Source organism: Macaca mulatta, chromosome 1 (genome assembly GCF_049350105.2).
Source record: "Macaca mulatta isolate MMU2019108-1 chromosome 1, T2T-MMU8v2.0, whole genome shotgun sequence".
NCBI classification, from domain to species: Eukaryota; Metazoa; Chordata; class Mammalia; order Primates; family Cercopithecidae; genus Macaca; species Macaca mulatta.
Window position 1 is genome coordinate 136,973,200 of NC_133406.1, and position 23,351 is coordinate 136,996,550.

General features: G+C 34.4%; 1 long non-coding RNA gene across 2 annotated transcripts in view; it reads left to right on the plus strand.

Moving 5' to 3' along the window:
• Window positions 1-14,759, plus strand: part of LOC114671420 (uncharacterized) — a 167,849-nt gene extending 153,090 nt beyond the window's left edge. The window contains exon 7 of one of the 2 annotated variants that reach the window (XR_013412547.1): window positions 14,564-14,759. This is a non-coding gene — a long non-coding RNA (uncharacterized LOC114671420). The remainder of the gene's footprint in view (window positions 1-14,563) is intronic. The other variant, XR_003721427.2, reaches the window with a different exon arrangement.
• Window positions 14,760-23,351: the final 8,592 nt, after the last annotated feature.

Here is a 23,351-nt window from a genome sequence, read left to right on the forward strand (position 1 = left end):
TTCTTCTGCATATGGAAATTTAACTTTCCCAATTCCCTTTTTGAAAAGAATGTTTTCCCAGTGTATATTCTTGTTAGCTTTGCCAAAAAGCAGTTGGCTGTAGGTATGCAGCTTTATTTTTGGCTTCTCTCTTTTGTTCCATTGATCTATTTATCCATTTTTATACCAGTACAATACTGTTTTGGTTACTATAGCCTAATTCAGTGAAATCTGACACTGATATTTTCATAGTGATCACACTGAATCTATAGATAGTTTTGGGCAATATAGTAATTTTAACAATATTAATTCTTTCAATCTATATGAGCATGGACTGTTTTTCCCTTTGTGTTAGTGTCCTCTATGATTTCTTTCATTGGCATTTTGTAGTTCACCCTGTAGAGATCCTTCACCACATTGGTTAAATTTATTCCTAGTTATTTTAATTTTTGGAGTTATTGTAAATGAGATTGCCTTCTTGTGTTCCTTCTCAGCTAGATTGTTATTGGTGTAAAGAAATTCTACTGGTTTTTGTATGTTGTCTTTGTATCCTGAAACTACTAAGTTCATTTATCAAATCTAAGTGATTTTTGGCAGAGTATTTAGCTTATTCTGTGTATAAGATCCTATCATCAGCAAACAGGGATAATTTGAGTTTCTGTTTTTCAATTTTTATGTTTTTTATTTATTTATCTTGCCTGATTACCATGGCTGGGATTTCCAGTGCTATGTTGAATGGGATTGGTGAAAGTGGGCATCCTTGTCTTGTTCCAATTCTTAGAGAAAATGCTTTGAATTTTTTCCTATTGGGTATAATGTTAGCTGTGGATGTGTTGTATATGTTCTTTATTATTTTGAGGTATGTTACTTCTAAACTTAGTTCGTTGGGAGGTTTTATCATAAAGGATGATTTTTATGCATTCATTGAGATGATCATATGATTTTGTCCTTGATTCTGTTTAGGTGATGTATCACATTTATTGATTTGTGTCTGTTGAACCATCCTTGCCTCCCTGGTATAAAACCTGCTTGATTATGGTGTATTATCTTTTTTCTTGTGCTGCTGGATTTGATTTGCTAATATTTTGTTGAAAATTTTTGCCTCTATATTTATCAGAAATATTGGTCTTTAGTTTCTTTTTCTGGTTTTGTCTTGTCTGGCTTTGGTATCAGGTAGTACTGACCTCATAAATGAGTTAGGGAGAATTCTCTCTTCCTTGATTTTTTGGAACAGTTTCAATAGGATTACTACTAGTTCTTTGTACATCTGGTAGAATTCAGTTGTGAATTCGTCTAGTCCTGGGCTTTTCTTTCTTGGGAGATGTTTTTATTACTGATTTAATCTCACTACTTGTTGTTGATCTGTTCAGGTATTCTGTTTCTTCCTGGTTCAGTCCTGGGAGGTTGTACGTTTCGGGAATTTATTTCTCTGGGCTTTCTGGTTTGTGCACATATAGTTGTTTATAATAGTCTCTGATAATCTTTTTCATTTCTGTGATATTTGCTGCAATGTCTCCTTTTTATTTATGATTTTGTGTATTTAGGTCATGCCTCTTCTTTGTTAGCATAGCTAGCAGTTTATCAATTTTCTTTATCTATTTGAGGAACCAAGCTTTTAATTTTGTTGGTCCTTTTTTGGTTTTGTTTTGTTTTTTAGTCTGTATTTTATCAAGTTCTGCTCTGATCTTTGTTATTTCTTTTCTCCTGATAATTTGGAATTTGGTTTGCTTTTGCTTTTCTAATTCTTGTGGTGCCTTTTCAGATTGCTAACTTGTAATCTTTCTACTTTTTTGATGTAGGCTTTTAATGTCATAAATTTTCTTCTTACCACTGTTTTTGCTATATCCCACAGGTTTTAGTATGCTGTGTTTCTATTTTCATTTGTTTCAAAACATTTTTAAATTTTCATCTTAATTTCCTCATTAACCCAATGTTCATTCAGGAGCATGTTGTTTAATTTCTATGTATTTTTGTTTGTTTTTGAGTTTCCAAAGTTTCTCTTGGTATTGATTTCCATTGTGGTCAGAAAAGACACTCAATATTATCTCAATTTGTAAAACTTTGTTGAGAATTGTTCTGTGGTCTAACATACATTTTATCATCGGGAATGTTCCATGAGCTTATGAAAAGAATGTATATTCTGCAGTTGTTGGGAAGGATGTTCTGTAAATGTCTGTAGGTCCATTTGATTTAAAGTACAATTTTAAGTCCATTGTTGATTTTCTGTCTAGATGATCTGTATAATGCTGTGAGTGGGGTGTTGAAGTCCTCTACTGTTACTATATTGCTGTATTTCTCTCTCTTTAGGTCTAGTAATAATTGTTTTATGAATCTGGGTGCTCCAGTGTTGGGTGAATATATTTAGCATTGTTATATACTCATACTGAATTGATAGCTTTAGCATTATATAATGACTTTTGTCTTTTTTTAAACTGTTTTTGACTTAAAGTCAGATTTATCTAAGAATTGCTACTCTTGCTCACTTTTTCTATAGGCTATTTCATAATAATAATATGGGTTATTTCATATTACTTAATATTATTGGTTATTTCATGATAATAATTGTTAATAAATCAAATGTATTTGAATATTTACTGGTCTGAAAAGTTTTGAAAGGGTATAAACTTTTAAAAAATATATCTTAGTTGCATTTTCCAACAATATGCTCAAAATGTTTACATTTAATTTCCAAACACATTTTCAGGTAAAATGCCTCTAAATTTAAAGAAATGAATTTTAAATTTTAAAGTCATTTAACATTTTAATTAAATGTTTAAAATTTAAATTTTAAAGGTTTAATTTCTTTAAATAAAATAACTTATTCATTTATTATGTAATTAAAGAATACATGATGGCCAGGTACAGTGGCTCATGCCTGTAATACCAGGACTTGGAGACGTCAAGGCTGGTGGATCACCTGAGGGCAGGAGTTCAAGACCAGCCTGACCAACATGGTAAAACTTTGGGTCTACTAAAAATACAAAAATATGTTGGGTGTGGTGGCATGCACATGTAATCCAAGCTACTCAGGAGACGGAGGCAGGAGAATCGCTTGAACTCTGGAGGAGGAGTTTGCAATTAGTAGAGACTGTGAGATCGTGTCACTGCATTCCAGCTTGGGCAGCAAGAGTGAAATTCTGTCTCAAAAAAAACCAAAGAACAAATTATTATTATTGCAGAATAAATATCATACAAAGAGTCCAAAAAGTTTGATAACTCATGGAAATGGTTCAACTTCAGTTGGAATATTTTCGTGTAGAGCAACTTTAATAATTTAGAGTTCAAGTAAGTGGGTGGTTAAGCCCGTTATTTCTTATTGTAGGTTGGCTGTGGCTCAATCTTAGTGTTGGTGATACTCTATAATTGTGTTTTATAGTTTCATAGTTTAGTTTTCTTCCTTAGACACATGATCTCCCTCTTGTCCAGTGGCTTTAGAATCCTTATTTTCATTTTCTAGGCCAGCAGTAAAGGCTTGAATCTGAATTTCACAATAGTTTTAAGTTAATTGGTGTGCCTTCTTGCTGCCAAGACTGATCCTCCAGAATGTAGAGCAGATGTTGTCAATGGTTCTGTCTTAGTTTCTTTGGGCTGCTACAACAAATACCATAAACTAGGTGGCTTATGAGCAACAGAAATTTAATTTTACAGGTCTGGAGGCTGGGAACTCCAAGATCAAGGAATATACACATTCAGTTTCTGGTGAAGGTCCACTTCCTGGTTCAGAGACCATCTTTGTCACATGGCAGATAGAGCAAGGGAGTTCTCTGAATCCTTTTAATAAGATCACTAATTCTATTCATGAGCATTCCATCCTCATGATCTAAGCATGTCTCAAATATCCCACCTAAAAATACCATCTTGAGAACTGGATTTCAACATATGAATTGGAATGTAGTTGGTGGTGAAAATATTCATTCTATAGCAGCTTGTTACTCCAAATTCCCAATTCCCAATTGAATAATGAAAAAATTGATGCTATGTTTGGCTTCAAACTACTCATCAATACATAAAAGTGGAAGGTCTAGTTGTTATTATCAGTCTACTGTTTCCCATGATGATGCTCTTATTGGTTATGCCTTTGCCCTACTTTTTAATGATGATCTTGTCATTCTTTTCAACCATATATTCAGATATTCTACTTAAAGAGTTCTTTGCCACGTCATGACAGGTGTTTGAGTACTGAGTTTATTCCTTTGAAAATACATGACAAAATTTAGCATCTCTAAAACAGCAGAAGATATCTTTCCAGCATTACTTCTAAAGCCTTAACATCAATGATCTAAGGGCCAAAAGTAGACACAAAATGTACCTAAATCCAGTTGAACATCACTTAAATGTATCTGAAAACTGAGTATGTGCCAGATAGAAAGGATTTGAAAAGGAGTCAGGAGAGAACTAAGCAGTAAATAGCAAACTCAGAACTAGAAATACTATTTGACCCAACTATCCCATTACTGGGGATATACCCAAAGGATTATAAGTCATGCTGCTATAAAGACACATGCACACATATGTTTACTGCGGCACTATTCACAATAGCAAAGACTTGGAATCGACACAAATGTCCATCAGTGACAGACTGGATTAAGAAAATGTGGCACATATACACCATGGAATTCATGCAGCCATAAAAAAGGATGAGTTTGTGTCCTTTGTAGGGACATGGATGCAGCTGGAAACCATCATTCTCGGCAAACTATCGCAAGAACAGAAAACCAAATACTGCATGTTCTCACTCATAGGTGGGAATTGAACAATGAGATCACTTGGACACAGGAAAGGGAGCATCACACACCAGGTCCTATTGTGGGGAGGGTGTAGAGGGGAGGGATAGCATTAGGAGATATACCTAATGTAAATGATGAGTTAATGGGTGCAGCACACCAACATGGCATATGTATACATATGGAACAAACCTGCACATTGTGCACATGTACCCTAGAACTTAAAGTATAATAATAAATAAATAAATACATATTTTAAAAAAAGAAGTGAAACATCCTGTGTTAGGACTTAAGAATTAAACATTCAACTTAGATAGAGGTAATGTATTTATAACATAAAGCCAGAGGATTTGTTAAATAAATTTAATTAAATAAAAATGGAATTCATGGGATTTATAAATGCAGTTATATTGTTGATAGTCATTTCATTGACTGTGTTTGTAAATGAAAAATGTCAAAGTTTTCCTACAGTTCATCCAATGTTACCATGAAAATAAACTTAAAATGTGCTAGATTAATACAATCTTTAAGCTGGCCTTATATGTCTTTTTTGCTTCTGGAATAACAATTTACCACAAATTCAGTGGCTTAATAAACACAATCGTATCATCTTACAGTTTTCAAAATCAGAATTCTGAAATGTGTCTTAGAGTCTAAAAACAAGGTATTGGGAGGACTTCATTCTTTTTGGAGGCCGTGACGGTTAATATTGAGTGCCAGCCAGATTGGATTGAAGGATTGGATTGAACAATACAAAGTATTGTTCCTGGATTTGTCTGTGAGGGTGTTGCCAAAGAAGATTAACATTTGAGTGAGTAGACTGGGAGAGACAGACCCACCCTCAGTCCGCGTGGGCTCCATCTAATCAGCTGCCAGTATGGCTAGAATAAAGCAAGCAGAAGAAAGTGGAAAGAGCCGGTTCGCTGAGTCTTCTGGCGTTCATCTTTCTCCTGTGCTAGTTACTTCTTGCCCTCGAAAATCAGACTCCAAGTGCTACAGTTTTTGGACTCTTGGTCTTACAACACTGATTTGCCAGAGTCTCTCAGGCCTTTGGCCACAGACTAAAGGCTGTACTTTTGGCTTTTTCACTTTTGATGTTTTGGGACTGCTACTGGCTTCCTTGCTCCTCAACTTGCAAGCAGCTTATTGTGAGACCTCACCTTGTGATGTCATTCAATATTCGTTAATAAACTCCCCTTTATATATATACCTTCCTATTAGTTCTATCCTTCTAGAGAACTACGACAAATACAGAGGCCCTAGGGGCCCGCCCGTTTCATTGAGTTTTCCAGCTTCTAGAAGTCACCTGCACCTTGGCTCATAGCTGCTGTCCATTTTTCCAGCTAACAGTGCAGCATCCTCAAATCCTTCTCTTTGATTGCAATCCCTGCTTCTGTTATCATATCTCTTTGACTCTTGTCCTCTTGCGCCCTTCTTATAAGAACCTAGTGATCACATTGGGCCCACCAAACGATGCAGGATAGTTTTTTTTTTAATTTATTTTAAGATTCTCAATTTAATTACACCTTCAAACACCTTCATTTTGATATGCAATTCCAGAAATATTCACAGGTTCTGGGGATTAGGATATATATACCTTTGGTAAGAAATTATTCAGGTTATCACAGCCTTAAACAGATGAGAATAAAAGCTTTTTGAATGTATAATTATAATACTTTTCATATTCATTCTTATAACTCAGTTAACTTTAAATTTTCTTTCTGTGCTCATAAGGCATTCTCAAGGCCACCAAAAAATATCACTGGGACAGCAGCCCTTAGTTCACCAGACCATTTACCTTTCACTTGGATGATTATCTATTATTATTTTCTTATGCTGCTGCTATTTGTTTATAGTAAGGTTTAGATCCCCTTTCTTGAGTTCTGTGAAACCTGAAGTACAGGATCATCTTTTCCAGCAGTTCATTGATGAGTGAATCATTACTCTTGATGTTCATTGAACCTGACAAAATTTGTAACTTATAGTAGAATTCCAAGGCCTTATAAGCACTGAAATTAATTTTATCCAAATTTTAATTTTATTATTTCACCTCAGTTTTTGGTGAATCTCATAGCATTACCTCATTTATTTAAGACAAGTGGGGCATCATGAATAAAAACAGACACATTTTATAAAGAAAAACTTTTAAAACCTTGTAAAAAGACTCAATGTGTCAGTTGTTCTAGAAATAGGGAATTTAAGCCCTTCTATACATTAAAAGGAGAAAAGTATTGGGATGGTTAATTTTACGTGCTGATTTGACTAGGCTACAGGATGCCCAGATATCTGGTTAAACATTATTTCTTGATTTGTCTGTGAAACTGTTTCCAGAAGAGATGAGCACTTGAATTGGTGAATTGACCCAAGCAGATGTCCCTCCCAAAAGTGGGTGTATATCATCCAGTCTGGTGAGGATCTGAATAAAAGGAAAGGCAGAGGATGTTTGAATTCTCTCTCTGCCTGACTGCTTCAGTTGGAACTTCAATTCCCTTCTGTCTTCAGCACTCCTCGTTCTCAGACTTTCAGACTAAAAATGGAATCCACACTATTGGCTCTCCAACTCTCAGGCCTTGGAACTACATCGCTAGCTTTCTTGTCTCAGGCTTGCAGATAATGGGGCTTCAGCCTCCATAATCATGTGAGCCAATACCTTATAACAAATCTCCATAGAAAGAGATTTATTAAAAGGTATAGAAAAATATGTATATATATTCCTTATTGGTTCTGTATCTCTAGAGAATCCTCACTAATGCAAGTATATTATGGCTTACTTCTGTAATTTTATTTGACAAATTCTGATTTTTGTGTTCCCTTAATGTTCCTGGTATTTTCTAGTTTTTACTATTTAGAACTGAACTTGCCAACTGATAGCCAGAAAGTAAAACCTATTCCTTTAAAAATTTTACTTATTTATTTATTTCTATGTGTTTATTAATTTTGATGAGGACTCTGGTCTATATATTTCTTCTTGAATTTTTAAATTTCACATTACAAATTCAACATTCTATCTTCTCTAGATAAACTATGAGATCTGGAAATACCTCGTGTGAAGCTGAAAGATTACTGCTGCTTTGGAGGGGCAGGGGCAGTACAAATTTAACTACAATAAATTTAGCCTTCATCAGGCATAATACAAAATTTAACGTGCTCTTGTCTCACCTTCCTGCAAGACATTTCATACTTTGCTATTAAGATAAGATCATAGAGACAATTATTGTAATAACTTTCTAATGTCTTTCCAACACCTTATAATCTGTTCCCCATGTAATGCCAAAGGGATCCTTTTCAAAACTAACCTAGATCATATTAGTCCCCTGTTTATGATTCTCCACTGGTTTTCCAACTGCCATGGATTAATATCCAAAGTCCTATGTAAATAAATTGTCCAATATTAAGTAGACCCTGGGTAGTTTGCCAATGCCCACATCTTTCACTCTCCCTCTTACTGCGTTTCTCTCACAATGGCCTCCCAGTTCTTCCTTGAATCATGACAAGCCCTCTCTCACCTCAGGTACTTGACACTTTCCAAAATCTCTTCTCTAAGACTTTTAAAAGCCTTATTCCCTCATTTCAGTCAGGTTCCTGCTCTTTAGAAAGGCCTCCTGGAAGCCCCCTATCTAAAATTGCATCCATGTTTTATTTCATGACCCTCTTCTATGCTTTTCATAGTACTGATCACTATGTGACATTCTTTGGTGTTTAATGCCTCTCTCATCTGACATAATGCATCTCCAGCAAGGGAGGACACAGTGTGCTTTGTTTTCTCTTATTTCCTCTATATTTACAGAGCTCAGCAACTTTGCTGAAGGTTTTTGGATTGGTATTAAATTGTGTTAATTTAATATCTTTAAGTAGTGTCAGTGCTCATCACCAGTACTTTTATTTTGATTTATATTTTTATCATTTGAATTGTATCAGTGATTCTTTTTTTTTTTCCAGAAGAATATTTGGCTGCAATATTTTCCAAGTCCTTACAACCTAGGAATGCCTTCTGTTGCTTTAATATTAGAACAATAAATTGGTTGATGTGGAATGTTCAGGTCACACACTTTTTCCATTAAAATTCTGTAGACATTCTGTGTTGTCCTCTGGCATTCAGTTATGTAGAAGAGAAATTTGAGGGCAGCCCAACTTCTATTCTTTTATAGGTAGCTGTTTTTCCTTCTCTCTCTCTGTGTCTGGGTGCTAACACTTCCTATTAAGCCCTTTTCTTTTTGTTATGTTTTCTGGGTTCATGAAGGTAGTTCTTTTGGTTCATAGGCTTGAATAATATTTCAACTCAAGTATTACTTTTCTATTTAAAATTTGGTTATTGCCTGATCTCAGTTATTTAGATTTCTTGCCTGAGTGAAATATGTTCATATTTCTCAGCCCTATTAACTTTAATCTATCCTGTACAGCACCTTTTCTTTCGTAGTCCCCCAAAGGGAGAAAACCACTGATTTAGGTTTCTGCAGTATCAATTCTGCTTTTTTCAGTCTGCATATGAATATTGATTTAGCTATTAACTTTCAAATTCCGTTTCATCTTGTATTATTTTGGCCAATTCCACTTTAACTTTTTGTCTATTTTTTTTCTTTATTAAACTCAGTATCTCTTTCATGGATGCATATCTTTTGCACATTTTTCAGTGGCCTGAGTAGATATTTTCTATCATATTCATTTTCTATAGGTTACTACAATTTTAAGAAATATATATTTATTTTCAATGTTTAGAATAATGTTCCTTTTCCATTATGCTACAAAATTTTTAGAAATCTTCACTTTAAAAAAAAATAGACTTAAATAGAAAAAGATATATCCTGAGAAATAAGTTCTAGTATCTGCTCAGTGTAAGAGTGACTTAGACCCTCTTACCATGTCCTTGTTCTAGAAGCTAATACGTGGTTTTCTCTTAGAACCTCAAGTGGACAGCAAGTTGACATCATACATCCCACCTCAATTACGAGTTCATATCGTGGATTTTTCTAGCTGGTTCTTCTACACTGAAAGTTTCTTCCTTCCTTTGCTTCATGTTGAATTCCTTACCTACATTATAACTTAAGATGGAAGAGTAGTTATTTATATGTGTAGTATGTAAAGGTCATAACAAATATTGGTTTGTCCTGACACAAATACATTCCTTCCTAACTCTTCTCATTTCAGTAAATAACAATTGCTTAAGCCAAAACCCAGTAGTTGTCACTGACTCTACCTCACATTCAATCTATTCCCCTTTTGTTCATTCTACCAAAGCTACCTTTGCTCCCTTTCTGTTTCTTGACTTTAGAGCCTCAGAGGTGACATGCTTCCCCCCTTGATCTTCACAGATCTGTTTCCTTGTCATTCTGAACTCAGTTTTGTTTTGTATTTTTTATCACCTCCAAGCAACTTCCCCTGATCACTCCAACGAAAGCAATGTTTCCGCCTGAGTCATTCCCTACCTTATTATCTCAATTTCACCATCTTCATTAGAATTATTTAAAAATATGTGTTTGTGTATTTATTGTCTGTATTCTCCCAAAAGAAAGTAGGCAAAATCTTATTCAGTGTTATTACCCCAAGTGTCAAGAACTGTGTTTAATATTTAGTAAACACTCTACATTTGTTGAATGTCTATACATTTTTCTCCTTTTGTGTGAAGGCCCCTCCCCTGCCCCAGGGAGGAGAAAATGAAAATACAGTTGATGAGACTTCATGCCACTGATTAGATTACATCTATTAGAGTTCAAGGTTATTTGTGAGTCAAAACATAGAAATCACATGAGAATAGCATTGTCTTCCATATTTTCCTTCTCCGCAGATAGATTAGAGATTGACTCATCCCTGCTGCTCAGTCAAGCTAGCCAAATTGATCTCTTCCTTCTTTTTTATTTTCCAAATCAAGGCCACTCCAAGGTTTAGCAACTGGTGCTCAATTTTCTTTTTCTCTCTTTTTCTCCTCTTACATGCTATAGTACGCCTATTCTTCCTGGCTTGGTGGCTGACAGGTGGCAAGCTTGGGAATTAGGTGAAGAATTACTTTGCCTGAGATTTGAGCCTGTGGCACACTCCAACCCAATTACTTACCTGTGCCCCCTCCATAATTTGCTATTATTATTTGTGGGTATATTGCTGAGAAAATCTTTGGATTAACCATGATTGCAAAGAGGATGTGTACATTGCTATGTCTCTGGTCATTATCTTAGCTAAAACCCTTTACATCCTCAGATTTTCTCTAATGCTTTTGTCTCCCTGCTTAAAGCATTTTTTTCCTGAGGTTTCTGTGCACCTCCAGATATAAAGAATCTGACCTTTTCACTGACTTTGTACACCTGGAATACGTGCACAAAAACGGAAGCAGATTCTGATTTGTTCAGAGAAAGCATGGCAACAGTCTCTGATGTCCAGATTCAGGCACATTCTGAGTATGAAGCAAAATCTTTACTTTTTGATAATTGTCTTTCATCTAAGTTTAGAGGATGTAGTGTAGATCTAGACTACATTCCTCAGCCTATCTTTTTTGGTTGATGAACTTGCCCCTGAACTTTGGGATATGGTTTATTCCCTTCAGTCTTTTGAATTTGTGAAATATTAAGAAATATATATATATATATATTTCTGTCCTAATATATATATATTTCTGTCCTAAGTCTCTGGTAAAGTGCTCTGAAAGCCCTTATAATTTCCTAAGTGAGAGGGTGCTAGGAGAATCCTTTCTTCCAGTATTTGCTCTATTCCCCAGTTTCCAAGACAGAGCTTTTAATGATGCCCTTTTAAGGTACTAGGAGAATCCTTCATTCTAATATTTGGTCTTGGGCCTCAGTTCTTGACACAGAGGTCCTAAGTTCCTTGGAATTTCCTGGGTGATAGGAGTGTCTTGTGTTCTAATGAGGTGACTCTTGGTGGACTTCTGAATGGTGCTGGTCACCAGACTGACCAAGTCATGATTGTGAGCTTGGATGTTTCAGCCCCACCTCCCATCCTTTGGGTAGAAAGAGGGGCTGGAAATGGAATTGATCATTTATCATGCCTATGTGATGAAGCCTCCATAAAAATCCCTGAACTATGGAGTTTAGAGAGCTTCTGAGTTTGTGAACACATCAGTATGCTGGATGAATGGCCTGCTATACTTTTACATGGCCAGAAGCTCTTGTACTTCGGATCCTTCCAGATCTTTCCCTATGTATCCCTTTATCTTGCTGTTTATCTATATTCTTTATTAATAAACCAGTAAATGTAAATTGTATTCCCCTAAGTTCTCTGAGCCTCTCCAGAAAGTTAATTGAACCCAAGGGGGAGTATTGGGAAGCCTGATTTATAGCTGGTTGGTCAGAAGTATAGGTGAAAACCTGTTGCTTGCAACTGCATCTGAAGTTGGGGGCAATCTTGTGGGACTGATCCCTTAATATGTGGAATCCAGTCCTATCTCCAGGCCATGTCAGAGTTGAGTTGAATTATAGGATGTCCAGCTGGAGTTGACAGAATAATTACTTGGTGGAAATACCCATATACAACTAGTGTCAGAAGTGTTATGTTTGCTAGGTGCAGTGGCACATGCCAGTAATGCCAGCAATTTGGGAGGCTGAGGCAGGAGGAATGCTTAAGTCCAGCAGTTTAAGACCAACCTAGACAACATAGCATAAGATTTTTAAAATTTTCTTTACAGAAAAATAAAAAAAGTTGGCTGGGTGTGGTGGTACAAACTTGTCCCAGCTACTCAGGGGGCTGAGGTGAGAGAAATGAGGTGGCTTGAAACCCTAAAGTTGAGGATTCAGTGAACTGTGATCCCACCACTGCCCTTCAGCCTGGGTGACAGAGCAAGATCCTGACTCAAAAAAAAAAAAAAAAAAAAAAATGTGTTTTGTTGAGTGACTGTATAAGAGAGTAGAGTAGAAGGAACAAACTTTTTCTCTCTCTCATAGGATTGTTTTAAATTGTTTTTGTTCTCTCCACTATATTTTAATGTTAATGTTTAGGATTCAGTTCAAAGACTACATATCAGTACCTATTTTTATTGGCTTGATCTTGCTTTTATCAAGACATTATAATTGTGTCATTAAAAACAATAATTAACTTAAAATCTGATAGTCAGTTTTGCATTCTGGGGTGCACAATTTCTATCATGATCTCCCTAAAATCTGCTAGCATAGTAAATACAATGTGCTATTATAGAAGAACTCAATCTAGCAAAACTAAATTCTGCTTGATTGCTTTTACACATATGCTTAATAATCTTGCAATTATAAAACTGGACTCTCTTGGTCTCATATTTTTTGATATAATAATTTCACTTAAAAATAATAAATGAATCCACTAGCTATAAATTGGCTTCTGTGTTGTGAATTCTATTTTCAAATTTATGAGAGAATTTTACTTTACACTCGACTCTGCTGTTGACTATATTAATGAGTATTAACTTGATAAATGCTATGTCTAACATAATTTCAGAAACAGCTAAGCTTTCATGCTGTATGGTAGTTTCAATACCAAACTGACCAAGCAATTTGCTGCCCACATTATTCTATTCAAATTACTCATCCAACTTTTCCATATCTGCTAAAGCTTTGTAGATGACAGGAAGTGTGGTAAAAATAAAAGGTGCTGTTTTTCCAGCAAATATAGATATGCCAATAAAAGTAAAACTACTATCTTACCTCAGAATGTAGATTTTTAAGGAATTTTTGTAGCTAAGATATCAAAAACAAAGAAGAATCTGAAACATAAGGTTAGAGAGGAAAGGTCACACTTTTATTATTTAATATCTATTAACTTAGCCATATGCAAGGAATAGTAATTAGCAGGCTAATACAGTATCACATACAGTAATTTCCAAGTTAATGAAAGTATAAGACTATGAAACCATATGGTATATATATTATAAGCCACTCTGCTCTATTCTTTTAAGTTGCTATTACTGCTTTTGACACAGCTACAGGAAATAAAAAGGCTACTGGAATGCAGACCAGGGAAATGTATTCTCACAAGGCTTTGCGAAATGAAAGTTAGAATCCCTGAGTGGAAACAGATTTCTAAACCATCAGCTTTCTTTAAGTTCTATTCTGAGGATCCATAAAGGAAAAACATAAAATAAAAATAAAAATTAGCTTTCAGTTCTCTATAGCAAAGATGATTTTGTTTAAAAATGAAATACATTTTATGCATTTTATCACATTATTGTAGTTTTTAAAATATGATGGAGAAAAAATATTGGCATAGAAGTCAGGATGCAGTACCTGGAGCTCAATGTGAAAAACAATAGCAACATGACACTGTAACATAATGGTGGCACTTGAGGTTGAACTGCTTTATTAGACTGTATATAAGGTTCACCATACTCACTTCTTTCTTGTCATTTTTAAGAAACAGTAAATTCCTAGTTCTGTATATCTATAGCTGCATAACAAATCACCTCAAAATGTAATGGCTTAAAACAATAGTCATTTTATTTACCCATGGTTTTGTGGGTCAGGAATTCAGACATGGCACAGCAGGAAGAGCCTGTCTCTGCCCTGTGAGATATCTGTTAGGGTTAGAAGGTCCAAAGTGACTCTCATGACATATCTTACATATGTTAGCCTCAACCTGGAGGACTTAAAAAGCTGGAGCTCTCTGGAACAGTGCATCCACGGTCATATGTTTAGGCTCTCTACGCTGTCAGCTGAGTTTCTTGGTTCAACTTCATGAAATCTGTTTGCTTGTTTGTTTATTTGTTTGTTTTGTGATGAAGTCTCACTCTGTCACCCAGACTAGAGTGCAGTGGCGTGATCTTGGTTCACTGCAAACTTCACTTTCTGGGTTCAAGCAATTCTCCTGCCTCAGCCTCCCAAGCAACTGGAATTACAGGCACCCGCCACCATGGCTAATTTTTTTTTTTTTTTTTTTTTTTTTTGTATTTTTAGCACAGATGGGTTTCACCATGTTGGCCTGGCTGGTCTCGAACTCCTGACCTCAAGGAATCCACCTGCCTCAGCCTCCCAAAATGTTGGGATTACAGGCATGGGCCACCATGTTTGACCACTTCATGTAATTTCAAGGCCATGCGCTTTCCACCTGGCTTCTTCAAGATCCACATTGTCTCTCCAGCTGGATGGCTGAACTTACATCACAGCTCAGGGTAAGTGCAAAAGCAGAAGCTATAATGTCTAAAGCTTAGTCATGAAACTGGCAAAGTGTTACTTTTACTACATTCTATTGGTTGGAGCAATAGAAAATCATGGAGTCCAGATTCACGGGGAAGGGACTAAACAAAGAATACCATGAAGTGTGTGTGTGTGTGTGTGTGTGTGTGTGTGTTTTTGAGGGACCATCACAGGATTAGTCTTCCACAATTCACTTTTTTTTAATGTTGTATTTTATTTACAAAGCTTTTTTGTTGTACAGAAAATAAAAATACTGTTACAATCTTTGTGTAACTGGTAGCCACAGACGGTTGACTCACCAATCACAGCTACACATGCTACAGCAAGAGTCTTACACAAAAACCTAACAATGCTCACAATTTTGTTGGGGTGAAGTCCCATGGTTGGTGGGAAATTACCAGAGGGACTAAATGAAGAAGATTAAGATGAGTATGAGGATGAAGATCAGGAAGAAAGTAGGAAAGGTGAAAAGAGGAAGAGAGAAACAGATGTTGAAGGAGAAAATGAGTAAGACCACAGATGACCTGAAGAAACAGAACTGTTCAGTATTGATTGGACTGCTCATGGATTTGACAGTTGTTGAAAAATTTTTTAAAAAGGTAGCTGTGATACAAACCCCAGGACACCCACACATCCCAAGAACCAAAGAATAGTTCCTGTGATATTCTGCCTTCCGCCTCAATTCACTTTTTTGCCCCTAAGAACTCACAACTCAAGCACAACCAAAACATCCTCTCCCAAGATGCCCAAAAACTCATCCAAATTTGGTATCAGACTCAATCTAGTAGTCCAGGATTTCATCATCATAACAGGAACAGGTATAGATAAAAAGCCTTTGGCATATCTTCTCTCATTCTGAAGACCTGTGAATTAAAGAGACAATTTATCTGTCCACTGTACTCTCAATATACAATGAGAAGTTTGGGGCAAGAAAATTGCAATATGGGGCTAGAATTATAATAGAACTAAGACTGTAGTAGATGATATTGATGCCCCTTTGAAATCCCTTTTACTGATCCAGTGATTTTGTTTTCAAATTACCGTGACTATTGACACAGGTATCAAACACTATTGGACTGGTACCGCTAGAAAGTATAATACATATCAGAACCAGTGGACCTCATGGTCGTGTGTTTTGGGGAAATTGTGCTTCCTGTCCCTGCAACTATAGGCTTTGTGGTTTTAAATTTGGTTACTGAAAGAGGGATGCTTCTTTTTACCAAGGTACAGAGAAAGAGTGTCACTACACTTAAAACTATGGCTTCTACCTGTTCACTTTGGGCTCCTGGCACAGAAAGAATAGAAGAGACAGAAAAGGAACTATTACTAGCAGGAGTAATCGTACTTGATTATCATGAGGAGGTAAGATTCCTGCAACATAATGGGTGCAGGGAGAAATACATTTGATACTCAGATGATCCATCCAGCATCTCTTCCTAGTTTTAACCTTAAATAAATGAATATAGCAACCAAGCTCTGATAAGGGTACCTGGGGCCTCAGATCCCTCAGAAAGAAGGGTACCTGTGCCACTGAAGTTGATGTTATTGTCTCTCCCACATCCTGCCTCCCTCATTTCCTCTTCTCCTGTGTGTGCCCTAAGTAAAGCACTTCTATAAGAGTCCTGTTCTCAGGCTCTCAGTTTCATTAGTTATTAGTTAGATAATCTTGTATAACTCACCGGATAGCCTTAAGCCTGTATTATCTTCCTCAGTTTATGAGAGTAATTTTGCAATACAATTTTTGGAAGAGTAAATACATTCATTCAAAGAATTTTGCTGGGCAATGGTACAATTGGAACAATGGCATGCAGATTAAGTATTCATAAATTTTACTTAATTTTACTATTATTCCCTTTTCTTCTCCCTTGACATTCCTTGGGCCATGCTTCTTTTAGGGATTATACATCAAACATTAACTTCAAATAGAACCGTTTCTTCAAGGAAATGTGCTAAAGCTGATTTCATTTCACCACCCAACCAAAATACTATTCAACAAATAGAAATTAGATAAATGTATTCTAAAGAAATACAATTATATTCTTGTTATTGGTATATACATCTGTCTCTTTCATCAGGCTGTATTGAGGGAAGAACCATTTCTTTTTATCATTTTAGCTCTAACATATTTGTTGAAATAAAATGCTTCACATCTGTCATATTTAGCCTTTTGATTTTGATTTTCATGCATGTCTCCCCAGACATATATTTTTATATGGTTGAAGATTTTATAGTTTAGTTTACTTATTAAATAATATAATTACATTTTCTATTATTTTATCATAATTTTAGCTGTCTCAGCTTGAATTAATCTAATATATCTGTCAAAGAGGGCTTATACATTTAAATCTCAACTGACTTATTATTATTGAAATACTTGACAGTAATGATTTGACATGTGTCCCATATGAGGTATTATGACTTAGTAGGTAACTTTTGGCAATAAATAGTTTTACAGCTCACTGTGAAATCAGACAAATAATAAAAACAGAATTTTTTAGCTAAATAATGGAAACATGACATACTATTCAGTTCATACCTACCACAAGGCAGAATCTGGACAGATTTTTATGTTAATTAATTTAGGCTCTACTCCTGCATTCCAGTTTAAACAAAATATTTTTTAAAGAAATAGGTAACTCTTGTATACTACGGTATGCTGAGTGAATCACAGGCCATTAAAACTACCTACTTCAAATACACTAGTTTATATAGAATGGTCAGTTTTTCCAAGTGGCTCGGCCAATTCTTGGGAGTGTCACTGGGTTCTTTTGGAAGCTGCAGCAGACTTAATATTAAATCATCACTTCACTGTAGCAAATGGTATTACTGTGGAAAAGTTCTTTTAAAAATTATTATTAATTACCTCAAAATGGTTTCTAACAAACCAGAAGAAATTGCTTAACAGTTAATATGTATTGATTAAATATGATGTACAGTGTTAGATCCAGTATATGGTCTTTGATTACAGTTAATTTGTGAATAAATACATATGAATACAATTAAGTAAAACTTTATGTATTGTAAACTAAATATATATTTTGACAATTTGAAGATAATGGAATATTCAAACTAAGATTGAAGGAATTGTTATAGTGCAATGAGGATCCCAAAAATCCATCAAAAAATAGAAAATGATCAAAGTACATATATGAACATGTAATACAGAAGAGTAAAGTTAACGTGTAGTCAGCAGAAAGATGTTTCAGTTTTTAGGGAAATGCAAATTAGAATACAGTGACACCACAAAACATAAAATTAAAAGGACAAATTATCTATGGCTAGATAATTTTTACAAAAATGGGTACTCTTATACATTACTCATAGGATTATGAATTGCTTTATTCTTTAGGAAAGTAAACTGGCAGTATCTATTAACATTAAAATTTCTGGGCTTCCGCTCTGAGCTGACATGATAATTGTTACATGACTAGACTCCCACCATAAACTGTAAACTGAATAATCTATGTTAAGCAACTATTTATAGACATTGGAAAACAGACAACCTAGTATTTTGATCTTTTAGAGAAGAAAAAGACACAGACGACGTATACATGCTTTCTGTCTGGAAACAATTTTTTAAACCATGATACATGGAGGTGGAGCCCAAGTAGGGGACAGAGGTCTCACTGAGGCAGAGATTGTATTCAGAGCTGCTGAGCAACTGGAATTTGTGAGATAACAGAGGAGAGATCTCCAAAGACAAAAGCATATAATGCATCCTGGAATGGCTGAATACTGAAAGTCACAATGATAGAGATGCTGGAATTAACACACAAGGACTTGAAAACAATTATACAACACTGCTTAAGGATTTAGGGGAAAGGTGGAAATATGAGTGAAAAAGATGAGGAATATCAGCAAATAAATGGAATCTACAAAAGAATCCGGGGGAAATTTTGGAACTGAAAACAAAACAATACCTAAAATGAAACAAAACAAAACTAAACTAAACTAAAAAACACCAAGAAAAAACAATAAGTGAGCTAAAAACACACTGGACAGTACAAAAATGAAAATGAAAACTAAAACAAAAAGCATAAAGAAAATGCAGTGAAAACTGTCCAAGGTGGAGGAAAAAAATAGACTTTAAAATAAGTAAAGCCATGATGGCCTGGGACAAATATTAAGTGACCTAAGTTACATGTAGTTGGAGTCCCAGAAGAAGAGGTGGAAATAACCTAGTATAGGCCATTTGTCATTACTTTAGAAACCTAACATGAAAATTGATTGTAATGTTTTTGTGTTCTAGAAGAAAAAAGGAATAAATCATCTCTTGGCTATGTGAAAAATAAAATAGTTTATGAAACTGTACCAAGGCCTCTAATCATACAAAATGCTTGTGGTTTCAAAACACCCCAACCATTTTTTATTTCTCTGTACTGCTGAACATTATCCTCTCAGAGAAATTTACTTGTATTTCAAGACAATTGTAAATACTGAAAAAATTAATGGTTGAAAATTCAGCATGTTTTACTAATTATATTATTGAGATAAAATTTGCTAAAAATATAACTGTCCAAAACGAACACTAATTGGCATTTACGTAAATGAAACTATTGCAAATGGTCATGAACACAGGATCTTTGGAAAGGTACAAAAAGTGTCTGTAGGGGAAGCCATGAGTCCCTTGAGGTATTTACCTCTAAATTTTAAAATTCAGCATACCTGAATTATTTACTTGTTTTACTGAGGGTTAATTAATCACTTGGTTGGAATGAAGAAAGAAAAACAGAGAATGATAAACAAAATAAAGTTAAATTTAGGGAAAAGACCCCAGACTAATATTTCCATTTCCTTTTTTTGAATAACAAATAATTATAAACCAATTCAAGTGTCACACACATATATTCAAAGAAGAAACCCCTTTTAAGATGTTACTTCAGGTTTTAAAGTAATTTGATAACACACATCTGAATTTGTCCATCTTTTTAGGAGAAAATTTGTTCAGAATTTTGTAGAATTGTTATACCACAGCATATGACATCCCTCCCTATTCTACAAAAATTCCAAAATATTGTCAACAAATGAATTTTTGCAAGAAAGAAATACCTGGCCCAGTTTAAAGTCTCAAAACCATATATTTAAATGAATGAATTATGAATTCAACTGTCAGTTTCAACTCTCTCAATTGCTGCTTTTAGCCTTGTCTGGGAGTGTGCTAACCATGATGTTTATTTTCATATGGAGGGCAAGCTAAATATTCAAACTACTATCATTTCCCAGAAAAAAAAATGAATATGAAATTGTGAATAATGAATAAGAGTCTAAATGCAGTAAACCTTTGGACAGAAAGATTTGCACTCCACAAATAAAGACTGTAAATGTGGTAGAATATGTATACATGGTACAACAGTTCTTTCAAAGTTTGCATAGCTCCTTCTCTAATTCCATGAATAGCTCCATTCATTTCAGTTTGACCTGTTTGTATGTGTGCATGTGTGTGTGGGTTCTTAAAAGCTAGTCTGGGCTACATGAGTCCAGCTGCATGTAGCAAATGTTTGGAGATGGCTAAATTTGTATGATTCCATTTAGGACTTGTAATGAAATAATTCAGCCCAATTTGTGAAAACAGGAATAGAGGTTGAAAAAAAAGAGAAAAATAAACTATGATAGGAATCATATTCAAAGTAAAATATAAAATAATATAAAATAGCAAGTGGGAGACACATTAAGCTTAATGTTTTATTTTCATTTTAATAAAATAAATAAATTATCACACCCATTTCAATACTTCAGACCGGAAAGATCTGTGGGGAAGTGAGCAGAGAAACCATATATTTTTTAGGTCAGATATTTTATCATGAGACTTAAAGCTCACGTTTAAGCAACTTTATTTGTTTCTTCTTTACAATGTGATATATTAGCCATCATTATTAAACTTTGAAATTCCATTTTAATTTTATAATTATATTTGAAAAGAGTAAACAGTATGAAGAGTAATATAAATACAATAGATTAGATAAATTATGAATCATATTTTAGTTATTTAGATTTTGGGTATTTTTATTAGGTTTACATGATAATAATCTTCAAAATTACAATGTATTAGTAAAAAGAATTTTAAATTAAGTATCAGAATTTTTGAAGCTTAATGGATAGAAGTAAAGGTCAGGACATCAATGTTCTAGTTTTGATAGCTACATATAAATTTTCGGTTTTTGGTGAGGTACTTCTTATGATTGGAAGTCAAGTTTTCATTTGTAAATTGAAGCTACTGAACCAAATTACTTCAATATTCTTTCTTGGTTGCTATTCTATATACCAGGATTTATTTCTAATTATTTTAAATGAAATATGCAAGAATTTTATTGGAAAATAGATTTTCAAAAGAAATAGTCAAAGTTTCATATATTTGGTTTATTTAAATTGTTATGTGCACAGTATTTTAATCATTTTTTCTTTTGTTTTTTGTTTTTACCAAGATCTGAAAGATAATTCTATTCTGCCTGGTGTTCCAAATTATTTAATAGAAATATTGATGTTTAATTTGGAAGCTAATTTAAGACAGCAGAAACACAGAACCGAATGGATGAGGCAAATTAGAAAATATATATAGCATTAGGTTGAAGTTTGATGCCTTAACAGATATTCTCATTAAAATTTATACACTCATGGCTGTGTAAGTGCAGTTACATATGTAGATCCCAAATTTCATGAAGAATAGCTGACATAAAATTGTGTCTGAGTTTATTCTAAGGGAAGAGAAACTAGGGTCAGAAAGGACTTTTTCACTTGAATTTGAATCTACAGAAAGAAATATATTTTATACTATGATATAGAATACACTTGTTATGTGTGTGTTTATGTTTGTGTGTATGTTTATCTCTTTATATGGCTATATATAAAATACTATATTTTGCTGATTATGCTATGTACTTAAAAAAACATTTAACAGTTCTGAAATCAGGATATTCTTTACAGAATAGATCACATTGCGATTGTGAAATTGTTGTGATTGCCAAAGAATGAGTATCAAAGCTTGCAGAATGTATGTCAGTAGCTTGGAGGAGCATCCTAGGGACAGTAGTGGAGGATTCATTATGTAATGTTGCATCAACAATGTTCCTGAAGACACAGAGGATGATGTTCTTATGGGAAAATTGAGACACCCATGACTCAGTTGAAAACTAATTGAAAAGATGAGGACTTTGCAATGGAATATTATTCAGCCATAAAAAGAAATGAAGTATTAGTACATGCAACAAAGTGAATGATCCTCAGAAACATTTTTCCATGTAAAAGAAGCCAGTCTCAAAGCCAGTCTCCAAAGTCACATATTGTAGATAAATCCATAGAGGTGGAAAGCAAGAACATGAGGGTGGTGGGAATGGATAGTGACTGTTAAATGGGTTTGGGTGCTATCTTAGGGATGAAGACAGTGTTTTGGGACTTGACAGAGGTGAGGATTGTATAACATGGTGAAAGTACAAGATGTAAATTATAAATTGTTAATTTTAATTTTATGTTATTTGAATTTCACCTCAACTTAAAAAACAAAATGCAAAGAGTGGGACTTCAAAAGTCTTAGAAATACCTTAACCGATCAATTTTGTTTTTCACATTTATTTTATCTAGGCACAAGTGAAATACATGATAAAAATCTACAACTAAAGTTCAAAATCTTCTATGAATAATTATTTAAAATATTTTACGTAATAAAAGATTATTGTGTCATTGTTCAGTTGGCAGTGTGTCTTAGAATGAATGACATCTTAGATTGACTCAATAAAGTAGTAATTGCTGGCTGTTTGTGGTGGAGAAAGATTGGGCAGGCAACAGGGAATAATGATTTTGGAGCTTCGCAGAGGGATCTCCATTCCTTCAGATCTATACCACAATATCGGCATTAAACATCTTTGATGAGCAGGTCTAATAAGACTAGCTATAATTTATTAAGCATATATTGTCAGTCACTGTTGTAAGCAATTTCAATTCATCATCTCACTTAATCTTTACCACAACTTGTTTATGGAGAAGTCTTTTTATCTGAACATTGCAGATGAGAAAACTGAGAACTAGGTTAAACACTTGATCTGAAAGGCCATACAGTTTCAAAGCAGTAAAGGTGTGTGTTGTACTAGTGCGATTTGACTCCAGACCCTACGCTTGTTATCATGTTATACTGCCAACCAGAGGCATGCAGAAACTTTTTTTTAAAAGAAAAATAGAGGAGGATAGAAGAAATGAGAAAGAAAAATGTGGCAGTTGATAATTTTAATGAGTTATCCTCAGGGGCTTCCAGAAATCGCCTGAGGAAAAATTTTCCAAATTTCAGGTTGAGGTAAAGTGTCAAAAATATAAATTTGTATTGTGTAATATTCCTGGGAATTTTAACCATTCCATAACTTTCAGTGATATTTGATGTGCTAAACAAACAAGTAATTCACATATATAATAAATAGTAATAGATGACTATAAAATACTTTATAAGTTATGCATTTCAATGTAATTTCTAATCAAGGCTCATTCTGCTGGAATGTTGGAAAAATAAATTCAGTCATTGTAAGTGTTAGCCATATCAATCTTGCAATCGCCCCAATTACAAAAC